At 42.9% G+C, this 23,758-nt stretch overlaps 1 pseudogene; it reads right to left on the minus strand.

The window, feature by feature from the left end:
• Positions 1-19,729: 19,729 nt before the first annotated feature.
• Positions 19,730-20,379, minus strand: LOC111175437 (ferritin light chain pseudogene; annotated as a pseudogene).
• Positions 20,380-23,758: the final 3,379 nt, after the last annotated feature.

Consider the following 23,758-nt stretch of genomic DNA (forward strand, 5'->3'; position numbering starts at 1 on the left):
GAAGCTTGGGCTCTTCACTGGTATACTAGACTCTGAGTGCCCTCAGGGCATGGAGTATGTCTCTTTAATCTCTGCAGCTTCGATGCCTAGCAAAGTCCTGGCACCCTCTGGAGGCTTAGTACATGATAGCTGAATAAATAATGCATTGCCTGGGTAGTAATTTTGGGATTTGTAGAGTTGGTTCTTACCTCAAGCATTCATCCAACTTATGATAAGCAACTCAAGGATTGTATAGCCAGTTAGGAAAGGCAGACAGTAAACAAGTGTTTTTCAAAAATCTAATGAGTGTCTTAAAAGTAGAACTAGGTGTTATGGGAGCATAGAGAAGGGGTTCCCCTAGTTTATGGGTCAGGAAGGCCTTTGGGAGGAAATGAAGTTTAAGCTAATACTCTAAGAATAGAGAAGTTATGGGGGAGGTGGGTGGGAGGAGGAAGAACATGCAAAGAAAGTTCGAGAAGCATGGAGGGATTGAGGAACCAAGAGAAGACAATATGGCTATAGTTGTAATAACCAAGCCTGGAGAAGTCAGTGGGGTCAAATTGTGGGGGACTACTTTGTAAGTAAAATTAGGAAAGACCATTCTGTTTATGATAGGAAAAAGTGATTGGAGGAAAGCAAGACTGGAAGTGGGAAGACCAGGTATGGGGCTGTTGCAAATTTCAAGTGGAAAGATGAGAGTAACTTGGTTTCGTGCCACAGGCATGGCAGGGTTGGCGAAGGGGATGGATTTTGGAGATATGTACAGCCAGCCCTCAGTATCTGTGAGGGCTTGGTTCCAGGAGCTCCCTGAACATCAAAATCTGCAGATGCTCAAGCCCCTTACATAAAATGGCATAGTACAACAAGTACAGTAGGTCCTTTGCATGTGGGGCTTTTGCATCTGTGGTTGTGGAGGGCTGACTAAACAAAGTTGAATGGTTAGGACTTGGTAATTGTCTAGAGGGAGGTGAAGACAGGGTGACACCAAAGATGATTCCCAAGAATCTTTCTTGAGCACCTAGATAGGTGGTAGGTGGTAGTGTCATAGGGAGCGTTGAAGGACAAGGTTGGGAAGTGGTAGGTGACAGGATCTATCTTAACCACGCTTGAACTTAAGCAGCCTAAGAAATATCCTGGTAGATAAATGGCCAGTACACAGGCTTGAAGGTCAGGGGTCAGGACCAGAGTTAGGAAGCAAAATTTAAGGAGGCATTCACTCTCAGGGTCTGACTAGTGCAGGGTCAGTGCTTGAGAATGAGTGTTTCCTTAGATTTTTCAGGAAATTAAAAATTTCCTGGGCTTCTTGCTTACGTCACTCTGGTCCTATCCCTGTCTGAGTCAAAGGAGAGAGGTTTGGGCTGGAATTATGAGTTTGAATGATATAAGTATATAGGTGATGGAGTGGACATTTACCATTGTTTAGCTTCCCAGCATTGATTTCCACTTCCTCACAGGACTTAATTTCATTTTGGGGAATTAGTTTCCTCCTTCGTGTATCTTGGACTTTGTGGGAAACAGGTATTTGTCTCCCACAGTAGAAACCCAAGAGAGCTCTGAGGGAGCATGGTCTGAATATTAGAGCTGGATTCTAAAATCCACAGTACTTGGTGTAAATCCTAAGCTAATGGCTCTAGCTAAACAGTTAAGCAAGATGTGCAAAGGAGAAAATGAGTGAGTGTCGGCCTTTTAAGTTTATTAGCTTACCTGTCTGTCCTTTAGTGTCCCTCTTGCCAATTCATGATACTAAGAGTAGAAAATATTCCTCTTCTCTACAGTGTGTTGTGTGAGGATTTGAGGTCAGTACTGGCTGCAGAAATTTTTGTTAGTATCAGGGAAGTCCCTGGAGCTGTTTTAGGGCTGGGGGTCTAGGGACAAATTATGGGAGGGGGTCAGGCAGAGTCTGAGAATAAGACAGGCACCATTGGAAGCAGAACAGAGACAATGAAAGAAACCAGGTTCTTGGTGACATTGTTGGAAACTGCTGAATCAAGTCTCACCTGAAATTAATTGTGTTAGTAAGTTGGAGGCTAGGCTGCTATTATATAGACTCTCCAGCAAAAGGATTTAAACAATATAGAAGTTTATTTCTCTCTCACATAACAGCCCAGAGGTAAGTGGTCTAGGGCTGCCAGAGTAGCTCTGCCATTCTCAACATGTGGCTTCCATTTCTAGGTCCCAAGTGATTGCTTCAGTTGGCCCATTTCTTAACCCAGAGGAAGAGCAGAAGATACGTAGAGCGATCAGCTTCATTTTTAAGAAAGTGACCTGAGAACCGTACTCATCTCCTTCATTTACATTCCACTGCACGGTCAGCCTCTGGAGTGTGTGTGGGACAGACGCTCACAACCTTTCCGTCACAGGAGACAGGGAGTTCTATTACTAAAGAGAAGGATGGGAGAATAGATCTTGGGAGTATTGATCAGTTTCGCCAAAGCAATTAACTCTTTTTTTCCCCCCCTGAAGCCAATTTGAGTTGGGGTTTCTGTTCTTTGCAATAAAAATTTGTATTTTATGAGATAGGATCTGTCTCTGAACCTTTGTCCTCCCCATCATACTGTTTCTCTGTGCCCTTGAAGGGACATTCCGGTACTGTGCTTCTTTCAATGCAATTGAGTTTAATTTGTTAAGGGAGGCAGAGGAAAGGAAATCACCTGGAATTACACTCTGTGTGAGCTACTGTTCTTGGTTATGTACACACTTTATATACTTTAATCCTTTCATTTTCTTTCTTTTTTTTTTTTTTTGCGGTACGCGGGCCTCTCACTGTCGTGGCCTCTCCCGTTGCAGAACACAGGCTCCGGACGTGCAGGCTCAGCGGCCATGCCTCACGGGCCCAGCCGCTCTGCGGCACGTGGGATCTTCCCGGACCGGGGCACGAACCCGTGTCCCCTGCGTCGGTAGGTGGACTCTCAACCACTGTGCCACCAGGGAAGCCCCCTTTCATTTTCTTTATCTCCAGGTTGCTGGTGCAGAAACTGGGGCTGAGGGAGGTATATACACCGTACAAACAATACATAGGTACTAGTGTTGCAATATAGCCTCTGTCTGTAGGATTTGAAAGCCCCTGTTCTTGCCACTCCATCCCACTGTGTCCCGTGGTGTTGAGGTGCATGACAGTATCAGAATTAGTGGGGACATGAGGGGTCAGGAAAGCTTGGCAGTGGAGAGTGATAATGGGGTGAGTACAGGGAATGAGAGGACCAGTGCTGCGTGTGCGTGCATGCGTGCCTTCATCTACAGAGATGGGGAAACAGTCAGGAGGGAGGTAAGTGTTGAAAGGACTGTGAGAGATCAGTTCCAAACAGCCCTCACTTTCCCAAGACCCCGTCCTTGTCAACCACACTCCTGATTCCTCTTTGACATGGCGGCGCTTGCTTGTCAACTGGGCATTTATTTGAGTGGGGTGTCTTGCAGACCCAGAGCCTTCCTTTCTCTGACAAGCTTGGGGAGGCTGGTGGAAACACGGTTGCATCAAATAAGGAGTCTGGAATTTAATGGAGAAAGTCGCTTAAGCCCATCCTGACTGCAAGGGCTGGTGGGAGGCTGCTGCGTTAGCAGAGGAATGGGGGCTGGAAGTGCAGGGCTGCCAGAAGGGGTGGGATGAGGGTGGGGAGGCAATTCGCTAATAAGCTGGACTTCCAGGAAGGAAAGCCCACCCTCCAACCCCCACTCCCGCCCCCCCCCCCCCCCCCCGCCAGGCTGAATTAAGGTTGCCTTGGGACGACTCATGCCTGAGAAATCTCTCTCAAAAGAATTCTATTGTCTGCCCTTCCAGAGGAAACTTGTTCCTTAGAGAGCACAATGAGGACACGGCCGCCAAGGACACAGGGAGGAAGCAGGGAGTCCTTGAGTTCTCTAAGAACCTGCTGTAGACTGCCTTTTGGCAAGTGTTCAGTGGGTGGCTGGACACTTGACCCTGGTGGAGCAACCTGGGCCTTGGGAACGGTGGTGACATGGAGGAGTTAGCTTTCTGAGGGCTCTGCCCAGGCCAGTCCCTCTGCAGCCTAAGGTCACCTTGACACTGTAATGGGGAATGTGCAGCCTCACTTCTGTGACTCCCCCGTGTGTTCTCTTCTCGGCCAGTCAAACTGCTCACTACTCCTGAATAAACATCCCACACTTTCCTCTTCCCAGGTTCACTCTAGTGTCCTTCTTCTCCCACCTATATCTGTTCATCCTTCGGGGCCTGATCAAATGCCACCTCTTCGGGGAAGCCTTCCTGGATTGCCCCAGGCAGTCATTTATTCCTACTTTCTGCAAGCCTGTATTATTTTCACCTGCATATCTTTACACCTAGCTTATTGTCTTACATTTTGTAGGCACTCAATAAGGATATGTTGGTAAATAAATAGCCCTAACTTTAATGTTGTTATTACTGATAAAGGTTATACATGAAATAATTAAACGATTGTACATGTACATGTTCATGGATGAAATTCAAAAGATCTCTTTTTTTTGTCAGTGTCTGTGAGTCTGTTTCTGTTTTGTAAATAAGTTGATTTGTGTCATATTTTAGATTCTACATATAAATGTTATCATGTGGTATTTTTCTTTCTCTGTCTGACTTCACTTAGTGTGATAATCTCTACGTCCATCCATGTTGCTGCAAATGGCATTATTTCATTCTTTTTTATGACTGAGTAGTATTCCATTGTGTATACATATACCACATCTTTATCCATTCATCTGTCGATGGACATTTAGGTGGTTTCCATGTCTTGGCTATTGTGAATAATGCTGCTATGAATATAAGAGTGCATGTATCTTTTTGAATTATAGTTTCGTCTGGATATATACCCATGAGTGGGATTGCTGCATCATATGGAGACTCTATTTTTAGTGTTTTGAGGAACCTCCAAACTGTTCTCCACAGTGGCTGCACTAATTTACATTCCCACCAACAGTGTAGGAGGGTTTCCTTTTCTCCACACCCTCTCTGGCAGTTGTTATCTGTAGACTTTCTAATGATGGCCATTCTGACTGGTGTGAGGCAGTATCTCATTGGAGTGTTAATTTGCATTTCTCTAATAATTACCAATGTTCAGGATCTCTTCATATACCTATTGGCCATCTGTATGTCTTCTTTGGAGAGATGTCTGTTTAGGTCTTCTGCCCATTTTTTGATTGGGTTGTTTGTTTTTTTGTTATTGAGTTGTATGGGCTGTTTGTATATTTCAGAAATTAGTCCTTTGTCGGTCATATCATTTGCAAATATTTTCTCCCAGTCTTTTTGTTTTGCTTATGGTTTCCTTTGCTGTGCAAAAGCTTCTAAGTTTGATTAGGTCCCATTTGTTTATGTTTGCTTTTAATTCTATTGCCTTGGGAGACTGACCTAAGAAGACATTGGTACGATTTATGTCAGAGAATGTTTTGCCTATGTTCTCTTCTGGAAGTTTTGTGGTGTTGTATCTTCTATTTAAGTCCTTAAGCAATTTTGAGTTTATTTTTGTGTATGGTGCACTGCTCACAATCTTTCTATGTCTCCCTTGTGTCAAGAAGATAAAGCCAAAGCTTTTTTTTTAAATTTTATTTTACATCTTTATTGGAGTATAATTGCTTTACAATGGTGTGTTAGTTTCTGCTTTATAACAAAGTGAATCAGTTATACATATACCTATGTTCCCATAAGTCTCCCTCCCTCCCACCCTCCCTATCCCACCCCTCCAGGCGGTCAAAAAGCACCGAGCTGATCTCCCTGTGCTATGCGGCTGCTTCCCACTAGCTATCTATTTTACATTTGGTAGTGTATATATGTCCATGCCTCTCTCTCGCTTTGTCACAGCTTACCCTTCCCCCTCCCCATATCCTCAAGTCCATTCTCTAGTAGGTCTGTGTCTTTATTCCTGTCTTACCCCTAGGTTCTTCATGGCATTAATTTTTTCTTAAATTCCATATATATGTGTTAGCATACGGTATTTGTCTTTCTCTTTCTGGCTTACTTTACTCCGTATGACAGACTCTAGGTCCATCCACCTCACTATAAGTAACTCAATTTCGTTTCTTTTTAAGGCTGAGTAATATTCCATTGTATATATGTGCCACATCTTCTTTATCCATTCATCCAGTGATGGACACTTAGGTTGTTTCCATCTCCGGGCTATTGTAAATAGAGCTGCAGTGAACATTTTGGTACATGGCTCTTTTTGAATTATGGTTTTCTCAGGGTATATGCCCAGTGGTGGGATTGCTGGGTCATATGGTACTTCTATTTGTAGTTTTTTAAGGAACCTCCATACTGTTCTCCATAGTGGCTGTACCAATTCACATTCCCACCAGCAGTGCAAGAGTGTTCCCTTTTCTCCACAACCACTCCAGCATTTACTGTTTGTAGATTTTTTGCTGATGGCCATTCTGATTGCTGTGAGATGATACCTCATTGTAGTTTTGATTTGCATTTCTCTAATGATTAATGATGTTGAGCATTCTTTCATGTGTTTGTTAGCAGTCTGTATATCTTCTTTGGAGAAATGTCTATTTAGGTCTTCTGCCCATTTTTGGATTGGGTTGTTTGTTTTTTTGTTATTGAGCTGCATGAGCTGCTTGTAAATTTTGGAGATTAATCCTTTGTCAGTTGCTTCATTTGCAAATATTTTCTCCCATTCTGAGGGTTGCCTTTTGGTTTTCTTTATGGTTCCCTTTGCTGTGCAAAAGCTTTTAAGTTTCATTAGGTCCCATTTGTTTATTTTTGTTTTTATTTCCATTACTCTAGGAGGTGGGTCAAAAAGGATCTTGCTGTGATTTATATAATAGAGTGTTCTGCCTATGTTTTCCTCTAAGAGTTTGATAGCTTCTGGCCTTGCATTTAGGTCTTTAATCCATTTTGAGTTTATTTTTGTGTATGGTGTTAGGGAGTGATCTAATCTCATACTTTTACATGTACCTGTCCAGTTTTCCCAGCACCATTTATTGAAGAGGCTGTCCTTTCTCCACTGTACATTTCTGCCTCCTTTATCAAAGATAAGGTGACCATATGTGCGTAGGTTTATCTCTGGGCTTCTATCCTCTTCCATTGATCTATATTTCTGTTTTTGTGCCAGTACCATACTGTCTTGATTACTGTAGCTTTGTAGTATAGTCTGAAGTCAGGGAGCCTGATTCTTCCAGCTCCGTGTTTCGTTCTCAAGATTGCTTTTGTTATTCGGGGTCTTTTCTGTTTCCATACAAATTGTGAAGTTTTTTGTTCCAGTTCTGTGAAAAATGCCAGTGGTAGTTTTATAGGGATTGCATTGAATCTGTAAAATGCTTTGGGTAGTAGAATGATTTTCACAATGTCGATTCTTCCATTCCAAGAACATGGTATATCTCTCCATCCGTTTGTATCCTCTTTAATTACTTTCATCAGTGTCTTATAGTTTTCTGCATAGAGGTCTCTTGTCTCCTTAGGTAGGTTTATTCCTAGATATTTTATTCTTTTTGTTGCAATGGTAAATGGGAGTGTTTTCTTGATTTCACTTTCAGATTTTTCATCATTAGTGTATAGGAACGCCAGAGATTTCTGTGCATTAATTTTGTATCCTGCTACTTTACCAAATTCATTGATTAGCTCTAGTAGTTTTCTGGTAGCATCTTTAGGATTCTCTATGTATAGTATCATGTCATCTGCAAACAGTGACAGCTTTACTTCTTCTTTTCCAATTTGGATTCCTTTTATTTCCTTTCCTTCTCTGATTGCTGTGGCTAAAACTTCCAAAACTATGTTGAATAAGAGTGGTGAGAGTGGGCAACCTTGTCTTGTTCCTGATCTTAGTGGAAATGCTTTCAGTTTTTCACCATTGAGGACGATGTTGGCTGTGGGTTTGTCATATATGGCCTTTAATATGTTGAGGAAAGTTCCCTCTATGCCTACTTTCTGCAGGGTTTTTATCATAAATGGGTGTTGAATTTTGTTGAAAGCTTTCTCTGCATCTATTGAGATGATCATATGGTTTTTCTCCTTCAATTTGTTAATATGGTGTATCACGTTGATTGATTTGCATATATTGAAGTACCCTTGCATTCCTGGGATAAACCCACTTGATCATAGTGTATGATCCTTTTAATGTGCTCTTGGATTTTCTTTGCTAGTATTTTGTTGAGGATTTTTGCATCTATGTTCATCAGTGATATTGGCCTGTAGTTTTCTTTCTTTGTGACATCCTTGTCTGGTTTTGGTATCAAGGTGACAGTGGCCTCGTAGAATGAGTTTGGGAGTTTTCCTCCCTCTGCTATATTTTGAAAGAGTTTGAGAAGGATAGGGGTTAGCTCTTCTCTAAATGTTTGATAGAATTCGCCTGTGAAGCCATCTGATCTTGGGCTTTTGTTTGTTGGAAGATTTTTAATCACAGTTTCAATTTCAGTGCTTGTGATTGGTCTGTTCATATTTTCTATTTCTTCCTGGATCAGTCTTGGCAGGTTGTGCATTTCTAAGAATTTGTCCATTTCTTCCAGGTTGTCCATTTTATTGGCATAGAGTTGCTTGTAGTAATCTCTCATGATCTCTTGTATTTCTGCAGTGTCAGTTGTTGCTTCTCCTTTTTCATTTCTAATTCTATTGATTTGAGCCTTCTCCCTTTTTTTCTTGATGAGTCTGGCTAATGGTTTATCAATTTTGTTTATCTTCTCAAAGAACCAGCTTTTAGTTTTATTCATCTTTGCTATCATTTCCTTCATTTCTTTTTCATTTATTTCTGATTGGATTTTTCTGATTTCTTTCCTTCTGCTAACTTTGGGTTTTTTTTGTTCTTCTTTCTCTAATTGCTTTAGCTGCAAGGTTAGGTTGTTTATTCGAGATGTTTCCTCTTTCTTAAGGTAGGATTGTATTGCTATAAACTTCCCTCTTAGAACTGCTTTTGCTGCATCCCATAGGTTTTGGGTCATCGTGTCTCCATTGTCATTTGTTTCTAGGTATTTTTTTATTTCCTCTTTGATTTCTTCAGTGATCACTTCGTTATTAAGTAGTGTATTGTTTAGCCTCCATGTGTTTGTATTTTTTACAGATCTTTTCCTGTAATTGATATCTAGTCTCATGGCACTGTGGTCAGAAAAGATACTTGATACAATTTCAATTTTCTTAAATTTACCAAGGCTTGATTTGTGACCCAAGATATGATCTATAATGGAGAATGTTCCATGAGCACTTGAGAAAAATGTGTATTCTGTTGTTTTTGGATGCAGTGTCCTATAAATATCAATTAAGTCCATCTTGTTTAATGTATCATTTAAAGCTTGTGTTTCCTTATTTATTTTCATTTTGGATGATCTGTCCATGGGCGAAAGTGGGGTGTTAAAGTCTCCTACTATGAATGTGTTACTGTCGATTTCCCCTTTTATGGCTGTTAGTATTTGCCTTATGTATTGAGGTGCTCCTATGTTGGGTGCATAAATATTTACAATTGTTATATCTTCTTCTTGGATTGATCCCTTGATCATTATGTAGTGTCCTTCTTTGTCTCTTCTAATAGTCTTTATTTTAAAGTCTATTTTGTCTGATATGAGAATTGCTACTCCAGCTTTCTTTTGGTTTCCATTTGCATGGAATATCTTTTTCCATCCCCTTACTTTCAGTCTGTATGTGTCTCTAGGTCTGAAGTGTGTCTCTTGTAGACAGTATATATATGGGTCTTGTTTTTGTATCCATTCAGCCAATCTGTGTCTTTTGGTGGGAGCATTTAGTCCATTTACATTTAAGGTAATTATCGATATGTATGTTCCTATTCCCATTTTCTAAATTGTTTTGGGTTCATTATTGTAGATCTTTTCCTTCTCTTGTGTTTCCTGTCTAGAGAAGTTCCTTTAGCATTTGTTGTAAAGCTGGTTTGGTGGTGCTGAACTCTCTCAGCTTTTGCTTGTCTGTAAAGGTTTAATTTCTCTGTCAAACGTGAATGAGAGCCTATGCTGGCTAGAGTAATCTTGGTTGCAGGTTTTTTTCCTTCATCACTTTAAATATGTCCTGCCAGTCTCATCTGGCTTGCAGAGTTTCTGCTGAAAGATCAGCTGTTAACCTTATGGGGATTCCCTTGTGTGTTATTTGTTGTTTTTCCCTTGCTGCTTTTCATATGTTTTCTTTGTATTTAATTTTTGATAGTTTGATTAATATGTGTCTTGGCATATTTCTCCTTGGATTTATCCTGTATGGACTCTCTGTGCTTCCTGGACTTGATTAACTATTTTCTTTCCCATATTAGGGAAGTTTTCATGTATAATCTCTTCAAATATTTTCTCAGTCCCTTTCTTTTTCTCTTCTTTTTCTGGAACCCCTATAATTCGAATGTTGGTGCGTTCAATGTTGTCCCAGAGGTTTCTGAGAATGTCCTCAATTCTTTTAATTCTTTTTTCTTTATTCTGCTCTGCAGTAGTTATTTACACTATTTTATCTTCCAGGTCACTTATCTGTTCTTCTGCCTCAGTTATTCTGCTATTGATCCCATCTAGAGTATTTTAAATTTCATTTATTGTGTTGTTCACTGTTGCTTGTTTCCTCTTTAGTTCATTTATTGTGTTGTTCATCATTGCTTGTTTCATCTTTAGTTCTTCTCGGTCCTTGTTAAATGTTTCTTGCATTTTGTCTATTCTATTTCCAAGATTTTGGATCATCTTTACTATCATTATTCTGAATTCTTTTTCAGGTAGACTGCCTATTTCCTCTTCATTTGTTAGGTCTGGTGGGTTTTTATCTTGTTCCTTCATCTGCTGTGTGTTTTTCTGTCTTCTCATTTTGCTTATCTTACTGTGTTTGGGGTCTCCTTTTTGCAGGTTGCAGGTTCGTATTTCCTGTTGTTTTTGGTGTCTGTCCCCAGTGGCTAAAGTTGGTTCAGTGGGTTGTGTAGACTTCCTGGTGGAGGGGACTAGTGCCTATGTTCTGGTGGATGAGGCTGGATCTTGTCTTTCTGGTGGGCAGGTCCAAGTCTGGTGGTGTGTTTTGGGGTGTCTGTGGACTTATTATGATTTTAGGCAGCCTCTCTGCTAATGAGTGGTGTTGTGTTCCTGTCTTGCTGGTTGTTTGGCATAGGGTGTCCAGCACTGTAGCTTGCTGGTCGTTGAGTGAAGCTGGGTGCTGGCGTTGATATGGAGATCTCTGGGAGATTTTTGCCGTTTGATATAATGTGGAGCTGGGAGGTCTCTTCTGGACCAGTGTCCTGAAGTTGGCTCTCCCACCTCAGAGGCACAGCACTGACTCCTGGCTGCAGCACCAAGAGCCTCTCATCCACACGGCTCCTCAATTTGGGATGATTCATTTTCTATTCATGTATTCCACAGATGCAGGATACATCAAGTTGATTGTGGAGCTTTAATCCGCTGCTTCTGAGGTTGCTGAGATTTCCCTTTCTCTTCTTTGTTCTCACAGCTCCCGGGGCTCAGCTTTGGATTTGGCCCTGCCTCAGTGTAGGTCGCCGGAGGGTGTTTGTTCTTCACTCAGACAGGACAGGGTTAAAGGAGCCGGTGATTCAGGGACTCTGGCTCACTCAGGCCGGGGGGAGGGAGGGGTACGGAGTGAGGGGCGAGCCTGCAGTGGCAGAGGCCAGCGTGACGTTGCACCAGACTGAGACATGCTGTGCGTTCTCCCGGGGAAGTTGTCCCTGGATCCCGGGATCCTGGCAGTGGCGGGCTGCACAGGCTCCCTGGAAGCGGGGTGTGGATAGTGACCTGTGCTCGCACAGAGGCTTCTTGGTGGCAGCAGCAGCAACCTTAGCGTCTTATGCCTGTCTCTGGGGTCCGCGCTTTTAGCCGCAGCTCGCGCCCGTCTCTGGAGCTCCTTCAAGCAGCGCTCTTAATCCCCTCTCCTCACGCACCAGGAAACAAAGAGGGAAGAAAAAGTCTCTTGCCTCTTCGGCAGGTCCAGACTTTTCCCCGGACTCCCTCCCGGCTAGCCGTGGTGCACTAACTTCCTGCAGACTGTGTTCACGCCGCCAACCCCAGTCCTCTCCCTGGGATCTAAGCTCCGATGCCAGAGCCTCAGCTCCCAGTCCCGCCCGCCCCGGCTGGTGAGCAGACAAGCCTCACGGGCTGGTGAGTGCTGGTCGGCCCTGATCCTCTGTGTGGGAATCTCTCTGCTTTGCCTTCTGCACCCCTGCTGCTGTGCTCTCCTCCGCGGCTCTGAAGCTTTCCCCCTCTGCCACCAGCAGTCTTTGCCCGCGAAGGGGCTTCCTAGTGTGTGGAAACCTTTCCTCCTTCACAGCTCCCTCCCACTGGTGCAAGTCCCCTCCCTATCCTTTTGTCTCTGTTTATTTTTTCTTTTGCCCTACCCAGGTACGTGGGGGAGTTTCTTGCCTTTGGGGAGGTTTGAGGTCTTCTGCCAGCGTTCAGTAGGTGTTCTGTAGGAGTTGTTCCACATGTAGATGTATTTCTGGTGTATCTGTGGGGAGGAAGGTGATCTCCAAGTCTTACTCTTCCGCCATCTTCCCCTCGTCCCCAAAAGATTTTTTGTTAACACTTGTATTTTAATTTCTCAGTTCAGGCTGTGTGGTTACTGGCCCTCCCTCTCCAAACCTGCATTCAAGTGACAGGTGACTTCCTAGATGAATGATGTGTTGCTTGTCTTTGACTGTGTACTCTTCACTAAGTCACCTCTCTGTCTGATTCCCATCTCTAAAATACGGGTTTGGCAGATGGAGAGATATACCATGTTCTTGGATTGGAAGAATAAGCATTGTGAAAATGACTATTCTACCCAAAACAATCCACAGATTCAATGCAATCCCTATCAAACTACCAATGGCACTTTTCACAAAACTAGAACAAACAATTTCACGATTTGTATGGAAACACAAAAGACCCTGAATAGCCAAAGCAATCTTGAGAAAGAAAACCGGAGCTGCAGGAATTAGGCTCCCTGACTTCAGACTATACTACAAAGCTACAGTAATAAAGACAATATGGTACTGGCACAAAAACAGAAATATAGATCAATGGAACAGGCTACAAAGCCCAGAGATAAACCCACACACATATGGTCACCTTATTTTTGATAAAGGAGGCAAGAATATACAATGGAGAAAAGACAGCCTCTTCTATGAGTGGTGCTTGGAAAACTGGACAGCTACATGTAAAAGAATGAAATTAGAACACTCTCTAACACTATACACAAAAATAAACTCAAAATGGATTAATGACCTAAATGTAAGGCCAGAGACTATAAAACTCTTAGAGGAAAACATAGGCAGAACATTCTATGACATAAATCACAGCAAGGCCATTTTTGACTTACCTCCTAGAGTAATGGAAATAAAAACAAAAATAAACAAATGAGACCTAATGAAACTTAAAAGCTTTTGCACAGTAAAGGAAACCATAAACAAGATGAAAAGATAACCCTCAGAATGGGAGAAAATATTTGCAAATGAAACAACTGACAAAGGATTAATCTCCAAAATTTACATGCAGCTCAATATCAAGAAAAAACAAACAACCCAATCCAAAAATGGGCAGAAGACCTAAACAGACATTTCTCCAAAGAAAATACACAGATAGCCAACAAACACATGAAAGAATGCTCAACATCACTAATCATTAGAGAAATGCAAATCAAAACTACAATGAGGTATCACGTGTCAGCAGTCAGAATGGCCATCATCCAAAAATCTATGAAGAATAAGTGCTGGAGAGGGTGTGGAGAAAAGGGAACCCTCTTGCACTGCTGGTGGGAATGTAAATTGATACAGCCACTATGGAGAACAGTATGGAGGTTCCTTAAAAAACTATAAATAGAACTACTATATGACCCAGCAATCCCACTACTGGGCCTATACCCTGAGAAAACCATAATTCAAAAAGAGTCATGTACCACAATGTTCATTGCAGCTCTATTTACAATAGCCAGGACTTGGAAGCAACCTTAGTGTCTATCGACAGATGAATGGATAAAGAAGATGTGGCACGTATATACAATAGAATATTACTCAGCCATAAAGAGAAACAAAATTGAGTTATTTGTAGTGAGGTGGATGGAACTATAATCTGTCACACAGAGTGAATTAAGTCAGAGAGAAAAACAAATACCGTATGCTATCACATATGTATGGAATCTAAGAAAAAAAATAGTTATGAAGAACCTAGGGGCAGGACAGGAATAAAGACACAGATGTAGAGAATGGACTTGAGGACACGGGGAGGGGGAAGGTAAGCTGGGACAAAGTGAGAGAGTGGCATGGACATATAAACACTACCAAATGTAAAATAGATAGCTAGTGGGAAGCAGCCGCATAGCACAGGGAGATCAGCTGGGTGTTTGTGACCACGTAGATGGGTGGGATAGGGAGGGTGGGAGGAGACACAAGAGGGAGGAGATATGGGGATATATGTATATGTATAGCTGATTCACTTTGTTATAAAGCAGAAACTAACACACCATTGTAAAGCAATTATACTCCAATAAAGATTTAAAAAAAAAATACGGGTTTGGGAACATTTGATACTGAAGCTCCTTCAAGCTGAACAATGCTATGGTTCTAGACCTGAAATATTTAAAATGTGACCTCCCAGGAATGTTTGTATTTTAAAGGAGTTACTTAACTAGGAACAAAATCCCTTAGTGGTCGGACTTCGCTGGAGGATGAAATAGCATAGTTCCAAAGGCAAATATTAGCAGAAATTTCTATAGAATGACAAGGTAAAGACTCTTTATTCAGCATCCTTTGAGTATTGTCATTCAACTTGGTATGAATATACCCACCATTTATAAAAACTTAATCAGGGAAAAGACATGGAGAAAATTTAAATGCATATTGCTAAGTGAAAGAAGCCAATTTGAAAAGGCTATGTATTGTATGGTTCCAATAATATGACATTCTAGAAGAGGTAAAATTATGGAGATAATAAAAAAACATCAGTGGTTGCCAGGGGATAGGGAGTTGGGGTTGGGGGAAGGGAAGAGATAGAACACAGATTTTTTGGGGCAGTGAAAGTATTCTGTGTGATTCTGTAATGGCTGATACCTGACATTATACATTTGTCAAAACCCATAGAATGTACAACACAGAGTGAACCCTAGTGTAAACTGTGGATTTTAGTTAATAATAACGTGTCAGTATCAGCTCATCAATTGTAACAAATGTACCATACTAATGCAAGATGCCAACAGTAGGGGAAATTGTGTGTGGAAGGGAGGGGTATATGGGAATTCTGTGTACTTTCTGCTCAGCTTTTCTATAAACCTAAACCTGCTTTAAAATAAAGACTATTAATTAAAAAAAAACTTAACCACACATCTCCTTAATCATAGCTAACATTTATGTAGCACTTACCAGGTGCCATTCTCAGCACTTTGCATATATTGATGCTTTCAAAATTTTCACATCAAATTTATGAGCGAAGTACTATTATTATTCTCATTTTACAGATGAGGAAATTGAGGCACAGTGAGGTTAGGGGAAGTTGCCCAGGATTGCACAGCTAGTAAATGGCAGAGTCCTCTTTGACCCCAGGCAGTCTGGCTGTAGTGTTTGTACCATGCTGTACTACCTGCTTCTGCTTCTACCCTATACCCTACCGTGTGTCAGATGTGTGCTTTATCTGCTCAGGTGGCCCTCTCTCAGGGTGCCTTTCAGACCTGCCACAGGCTGGGGTAGGTGACTCTGTTCCATGTTCTCATATGCCCTGGCCTTGACTCTGCAGACACACCACATTTAGCGTACGTTTGTTGAATGTATCTTAAGGGATTGCCAAGGAAGTGTTTGGCACGTGTTTTGTTGAATCCCAGAGAAACTATGGACTTGCGCTAAACTGCCAACTCGTATCTGTCCACAAAAAGGCAGCCAGCTGAGTGAGCTTGCTCTCCTGGTCACCACTGCTTCCTTCTCTGATGTCCTGGGGCCTCCTCCTTGATCACCTGTCTTCATCCTGGCTTGGTCTTGGTGTCAAGGCCACCATTGACATTTCCTGTGTCTACTTTTTTCTCATTGTTGAAAATAAAGATGTTGGTCACACGCCTATCCTTCAACTCTGCTCTTGTTCTTCGTGTTTCCTTACAGTTTTATCTGCAGAAACTCTCATTTCTGGGACAGAGTTTAATCCAAGCCAGGAGATGAGAACTCATTTAGGGAGACAAAGAGTTCACTTCCAGTGCCCGACTCTCCTGAAGATCATTTCCTTGCCAGCGAAGACAAAGAAAAGGAGCGAGGAAACAGCTCGCCATGTCAGACACACTGCACCATGGGTCCCACTCGGTGGACCACCTGCGCCTCCCCACTCTGACCATTTCTCTAATTATGGGAATCTGACCCTGGAGACATGAGTGGAGGTGGTCTGGATTCCCCTCCCTGACAAGTGGCCCCTGGGAAGCTGGAGCTCTCCTGGGACTCTGGGGGCTGGGCTGTCACTGAAGATAGGCCTCAGAGCCAAGGTTACAGGCTAGAAACCACGCTAATGACGGCAGCAGAAATAGCCTGTGTGTTCATTACCTTCAGTGCCCCATTAATGTGTGTTTAATAAATGAAAGAATATTGATTTCACTGTGTTTGGAGGTTGGAACTTCCCATCCCCAAGCTAAGCAGGTTGCAAAGCTTGGAGCTGAAGCAGGTCTGGAGACATCATGCAGCTGGAAAGCTGGAGTGAGTGGGACAGGCAGCCCTCCCCTGCAACTGGTTGCTCTGCATCAGCCACGCCTCACCCCTTCCACTCCCTACTCCCTCCAGCCCAGGGACAGTGGCCTTCCTTTGTTCCCCTTATTTCCTGCTCCCCCTTCCCTGGGCTAACTCTTAGCCTTCTGTCCAGGCCCAGCTGAAATGTCAGCTTCTCCAAAGATCCTCTTAAATTCCCCTTCCTTTCTCCTCTTACAGAGGGCCGGCTCTATGTTCTCAGAGGACCCTGCACTTCCCCTGGCATTACACTTGTGCCACTTAATTGTAATGAATAAAGTCATGGTTTGACTTTCCAGTTAGTCAATAAACTGTGTAAGGGGAGAGAATGGCTCTGTCTTGTTGGCCATTTTATCCCTCACTATGGTGCCTGGAAGAAGGGAAGCACACATTAAGTATTTGTCAGATAAAGGAATGAACTCTAAAGTACGAGGGCAAAGACATGGGCCTTAGAGCCAAGGTCATGGGCCAAAAACCACCCTAAGGAGGGCAGCAGAAATAGCCTGTGTGTTAATTACATTCTGTGCCCCATTAATGTGTGTTTAATAAATGAAAGAATATTGATTTCACTATTTGTGGAGGTTGGGACCCCTCGCCTTCCAACTAAGTAAGTCTTGAATGGAGCAAACACCTTTTCCACCAAGAATCAGAATAGCCCGTGCTAATATTCTGGGAGAGTTTTGGACCACAGATTAAAAAAAAGAGAGAGCTTTCCCTCCCTTCCAAACCACTTCCTTGAGGATGCACTGAATCACAGTGAATGGCCAGTTGAGGTTCCAGTAGGCCCATTAGAAAGTGGGTTGTCATTAGAAAGTGGGTTGTCTCATATTACGTAGGATTAACATTAGGCTTCTCTGTCTCAACCCAGTGAAAGGCCTCAAGTGTCCTTGGAATTTCAGTGAACTTTTCCCATCAATGTTGACATTGTTCTCCCACCCGATGGCTTAATTCACAGGAAATACAACCTACTCCTCAACATCGCTGCCCACCACATCTGGGATGGGGGCCGAGGGCCTGGGAGCGGTGAGCTCCAGGCACTGGGATGTTATATTTCCTTGCACCAAACCTCCCGGGCTGCAGGGCCTCCTGAGATTTGTTTCCTGTATCTTTCTGCAATCTTTTTGATGGTCTTAGCTGAGAATTAGGAGGCAGTGGCACAGGCTCTAGGAGCCTAGCAGGTCTTAAACCTGTCATCAGCGGAGCTCCTCTGATGCAATAGCAATAGGGTGAAGCTGCTGATCAGAAACCTAGAACTCAGGCAATGGTGTGGGATCCAAAGCCCAGGCAGACCATGCTCATTTAGGGGAAGGCACAAGGGAATAATGGCTGTTGACATGTTTGTTTTTGAATCCTCTCTATGGCCTAAAGATTTTGCTGTTTTGCTATCTCCATTGTCCTGATGAGGGGCTGTGGCTCAGAGCACACAGCAATTGGATGGAGTATCTATTGAACACCTACTTGTGTTACATGGTATACTAGGGTTTTAAATTCTTTCCCTCCTCTATTTCTCATTGCAGCCTTGTGATGTAGAAACTGAAGCCAAGGCAGAGTTGGCTAATTCTTTTCTGGTGCAATTCAGCCTCGTTAGGCAAACTTCTCCAGCAGCTTGGCAGCCAAAGCAGAGAAGATGAGTGATTGAGTGGCGCAGAATGAAGCATCCATAGGATGGTGAGAGGAGAGTTTGGGCAGGGAAGGAGGTGAGGCTGGTGGGAAAACAAAGATGGGTCTTATTCAAGGTGAATCCCTCCTGCTGGGAGCATGATTGGCACTCAGAACATGTCTTCTGAACAGATGTGTGAATGCTAACAGGGGACTGATGGGCAGGTGAACCAAGTTCCTGGAGGGTCCAGGGAGGCCTTAGAGCAGTAGGTATACAATGAGCTGCTAGGAGTTGGGAATACTAGTGGGGGAATACTAGGCGGGGGCTGGGGGGGAATACTAGTGACCTTTCAGATTCTCAGAAGAGGAGCCATTTGGAGGGATGAAGCGATGACAAGGGCCGCCGTGGGACCATTACTGGGCAGCTGCAGAAGCATGTGGCAATGGCCACTGGCACTGAGGAACAAGAGGCCAATGAGAAACAGCTTGGAGTAACTCCTTCCATGCATCCCCTGGGTTTTTCACACTATTCTGTGTGGGGATTGGGTGGATGCACATCTCTAACAACTTTGAAGAGTCAAGTGTCAGGCTTCTCCAAAGCTCTACTTCCAAGGGGGAGAAAAGACTATAAACAAAGACTGTAAACGTCTCTATATCAAGGTCCACTTTGCCCTTGTGACGTGAATGTCAACTGTAGTGTGTAACCAGGAAGCTCAGATGTGGGCTGTGGTGCCTCCCAGTGTGTCTATGGATTTGGTTGGTGGAAGGCAAAGACAGTGCTGATCTATGAATACATTTTCTTTTTCATTCAGGCACTGCCTTTACTCAGTCAGCCCTGGCTTCCTGCAGCAGAGGTCTGGGCTGTAATAGAGCTGGTCTTATTTTTTATTAAGTTCATGAACTTTGAAGGAAGGAACTTGGAAAAAAAGGTCTCATTACCTCGGGAATGAAGACTCATGCTTCTTTTAAAGCCAGACATTGGTGTGGCCTTGCTTGTTATAGACACAAATAACCTGGGTGTAAAATTGCAATGGAGTGGCAAGGAGAAAACAGGATGGCTTCTTGGGGTGAAGCAGGTGGGGTGGGGGAGGAAAGGTCAGTGAAAGGTCAACCTAAAATGGAGAGGTCCTGAGGAAAGGCATGCACACTTCAACTGTGGCTAGACATTTGTATAGATTGACTTTGCGAAGATAGAATCTGCCCTAGACCCTTGCAGAATCTGGGATAATGGGAAGAACATGGTCTCTGGATTCAGATGAATTTGGCTTTAAATTTCAATTTGGCTACTTACTATAAGCTTCATGACCTACAATTTCCCAAACCTCTTGAGTTTCAGTTTCCAAATCTGTACAATGTAAAAGAATATCTACCTGGCAGGAGTGTTGAGGGGATTGGATGAGACAGTGCAGGAAAAGTGTCAGACACTGAGTTTATAAAGAGCAATGTGGCACAAGGCTTCCAAATTCACATTACTATTATTGTTAGTATTTTTTGCTGCAAAAAGCTTTATTGTTTCCATTTGGTCCAAGGCTTGGGAGAGGGCTCCAGGACAGTTAAAAAGCTGTTCAGTGACTGCAGAGAGAGGCTTCAGGCAGAAGCACTGACACCAGAGGGGATTCTCAAAGGCCGCTGGGCTCCAGAGGCTCCTAGTCATGCTTAAGGGTGGGCCTTTCGAGGAAATACTTGCCCAGCCCCACCTGGGGACCAGCCAGCCTGCAGAGGTTGGTCAGGTGGTCACCATCTTCTTGATGAGTTTCACCTGCTCATCCAGGAAGCGGCTCTCCAGGAAGTCTGAGAGCTGGGGGTCTGTGTGGGCAGAACCCAGGGCATGCAGAGTGAAAAGCGCCTGGTTCAGGTTCTTCTCCATGAACAGGGTGGCTTCCACAGCATCCTGGGCTTTACCCCACTCATCTTGAGATGGCTTCTGCAGGTCCTGGAAGAGGGCATGGCTGCAGCGCTCGTTTTGCATCTTCAAGAGATGTTCGGTGCCCTTGTGCTTCTCCTCAGCCAATTCATGGAAAAAGTCACCCACGCCCTCCAGAGCCACATCATCGTGGTGGAAATAGAAGCCCAGAGAGAGAGGTGGGTGTAGGAGGCCTGCAGATACAGGTTCACCAGGCGGTGGATGGCGGTCTCCACCTGGGTAGAATAATACTGAAAAATCCAGGAGCTCATGGTTGATCAGCAATAAGGAGCTAAGCTCAAAAAATGGTGTTGGCTGGTCCCAGAGGAGGAGGATAGCTGACTGGTTGGTTCTGAAAGTTGTGGCTGGAAAAATGGTTGGCAGGTGGTCAGAGGCTAGAGGAAGGGGTGTCCCTGGGTCAGTTCTGCCCAAACACTGTTGAAGCAAGAGACACCGAGCACACTGCTCATGGTCACCTTCTTTAATGAAATATATCTTTGAGTTATCCAGCGCAGTGGTTCACACGATTTAATTGTTAACTGACCAGGAGGCTGACTGCTGCACTGGAGTTTTCCTCCTCTGCAAAGTGTCGTCAGAGGAGTGCTAGACATCAGGGCCCAGGCTAGCCTAGTGTTCATCAAACGTCTCTGTTGATGGGAATTTCCTGGGGGTACTTGTTAGACATTACAAGTTTCTGACTTCATCCCAGACCCATTGAATGAGGAGTTCCAGGGACCCAGGAGGCTGTGTATTTTAACAAGAACCCCAGACAAGTCTTGTCATCAGAGAATTTGGGGAAACACCAGCAATCCTAGCTGTACCATTGACTGATTAGTGATAACAAGCTAGTTTTAAAATACATTTTAAAAATGTAAAGTAAAAATTTACTATAAAGATGATCTCTAAGATCCAGAGTTATTTATAAAACACCCTTTGACTGATATTTGGGGGAAGAGTGTATCATTATGCTTTTAGGAGAAAGAAGCTCTTTCATTCCTCCCTGCCTTTGCTGTTACTGTTCTGTCTGAAATTCTCTATCTACCTTGTCTACCTGGCAAATCCTGCTTCTTCTTCAAGGGTCAGTTCAACAATCACATCCTTTGAAATGCTCCCATGATTCTCTGAGGTAAATCAGCAGCTTCTTCCTCTCTGTGACCTTTGTGCCTTTGTGTTATGTCTTTTGTAAGATGAATCACATCATATTATATGTTTGTTTTTATGTTTCTCTCCACATTAGTTTTTGCATATAAAGGTCAAGAGCGTGGGTTCTGGAATCAAAGTGCCTAGATTTGAATCTCTCTCTCTGAAGAGATCAGAGCAGACAAAACAGAAGAGATCACCTTGAATTGGGTGTTGGAGGATGAGCAAGAATTGTCCAGATGGAGAAAGGAGATTTCCAGTGAACAGCAGGTGCAAAAGTGTGGAGGTCACAGAAAAACACACTTTTCCCATCTTGAACCATTTTTAATGAGAAACTCATTTTTTGCAATAATATCTTTTAAGATCTTGAAAATTTTCCATTAAGTCACTTTTGGTTCTTTTCATTAGACTTTATTTACAAAGGCCATAAAAGGGCCTATTGTAAAATAATGTTTTAAATGGCTAAACCAAAGGGAGTCTGGGTTAGTCCTCAGATTCCCCTGTATGATTTTGCAAAGCATATGACCCTGCGTGTGAACGGCTTTGGTTGCAAACATGCCTGGTTCAAAGCATGCCTCTTCCATGTATCACTGGGTGACTTTGATCAAGTTACTTAGCTTCTCTGAGCTTCTCATGTGTAAAATAGAAAATTAACACCCTTTCCCTCTACTCTCTCAGAGTTGAACGGGGCACTTAAAAAATAGATAACAGTTAGAAAGATTTTAAAATAATCTTGATAGACCAGGGCACTAGGCTAATACTATTTACAAGAAATCTTAAAAAGATAAATGTCAAGTCCAGAATTTAAGATTACATATAAAATGGAACTACTGGCTTGAGGAAAATGAGTAAGGTAGCAGCTCATGTCAGAAACACCAGAAAAAATTGTTAGAAATCAAGTTCAATTGACTCCAATGGGGTACTGGAACTCTAAGTATGTGCTTTTTACTTTGGCATCATAACTAGGTTGGCAAACACTTTTTAGCTGCGTAATGCCAAGTGTTGTCAGGGAAGAGGGCATTGGGATCCCTCATGCACTGCTGGTGGGAGTGTAGACTTATGTAGTCACTCTGTAGAATGATCTGGCACTACTTGAGCACATTAAGCTTGTATATGCCTGTGATCTGTCAGTCCCACTCTTTGTTTGTGGCAAATTCTATAGATAGATTGGTTCAGCCAACTTCCTTCTACCTCACTTAGAACATGATTTCCTGCACCCTAGGTGATGGAAAGGTAAAATCTATATTTTCCAGATGCCCTTACTGTTCAGGTTCCATTAATGACCTAGCTTCCTCCAAGCAATATATGTATGTGATATTTGGAAGGTGGAAGTGATTATCATGAGGCAGAGGTCTTGTTTCTGATGTGTTTGTTATTTTTGTTGGTACATGTGGTCACAAAGACTTTTAGGTAGCTGAAATTTTTTTTTCAGAAGATGTAGTAGAGGGCCCGATATCTGGTCCTAACATGGTGAGTATCAAGAAGCTGGGAAATGGGCCTCCCTGCTTTCAAAGAGGTGGTGTTGGTTTCTAGGTCCTCTGGCCCATTGCTCCCTGGTGGGTCAGTTCTGCTGAACTACACCCTGGTGGGTGTAGTTCCAGGTGTCATTCCTGGAAGCTTGGCCTAAATCCTGCTTTCTTCCAACCATTTAAAACTAAGAATTCTCAAAAAAAAAAAAAAAAAGAATTCTCTCCATTATATATATATATGTGTGTGTGTGTGTGTGTGTGTGTGTGTGTGTGTGTGTGTGTGTGTTGTTTTGTTTTTTGCTAAGCTAGCTCAAGGAGATTCTGGCAACTAAAACTGGTCCAAGAGAATTTCTCATAAATGGGACGTGAATGAGGATGCTCATCACAATATTGTATGTAGCAGCTGGGAGAAGGAGGTCACCTCTTTCCCGTCATTGAGGGGATGGATTTAGAAAATGAGCTGGATGTACACTCAGGAATACTATGCAGAAATTATAGTCAAGGAAATGATTGTCCACATGGTGATGTGGACAGATCTTAATAATAGCCTTTAGTTAAAAAAAATAGAAAATGTAGTTTATAGCATAATACCATTTATGCAAATTGAAATATACATGCATAAAAAACAACTACATGATTGACACTGACATAAACCCTCATCTAACCTTTCTCACATTAGACTGAGTGCCTAATCAGGAGGGAGAACTAAAAGTCAGGAATGCAGACAATGAGGAATAAAGAAACAAGGGGGCCTTGTACACAGTGACCCATGATCTTTGCACCTGAGATGGGGAAAAGAAAAGAAGAACCAATGTCATATATCACAGGAGAAAATCTTCCACCTCTATCCTGCAGCATAAATGTTTCTGTGCTATACACTAAGAGGGGCATTGACAAAAAACTAATGGCTATAAGGAGGGAGAGAGGATGATGAGGGGACTACACATGGGTCACAAGAGCAATGATTGAAGATCATGGGGTTATTCAGCCTGGAGGAGAACAGAGAGGGAGATAGGGTGACCAACCATCTTGGTTTACCTGGAATTTTCCCAATTTTAGCACTGAAAGTCCTATGTCCCAGGAAACCCCTTAGTCCTGGGCAAACCAGGATGGTTGGT

The sequence above is a fragment of the Delphinapterus leucas genome, chromosome 1 (genome assembly GCF_059928025.1).
Source record: "Delphinapterus leucas isolate spDelLeu-1000000601 "Yukka" chromosome 1, BTC_Dleu_Yukka2, whole genome shotgun sequence".
In the NCBI taxonomy this organism is placed as follows: Eukaryota; Metazoa; Chordata; class Mammalia; order Artiodactyla; family Monodontidae; genus Delphinapterus; species Delphinapterus leucas.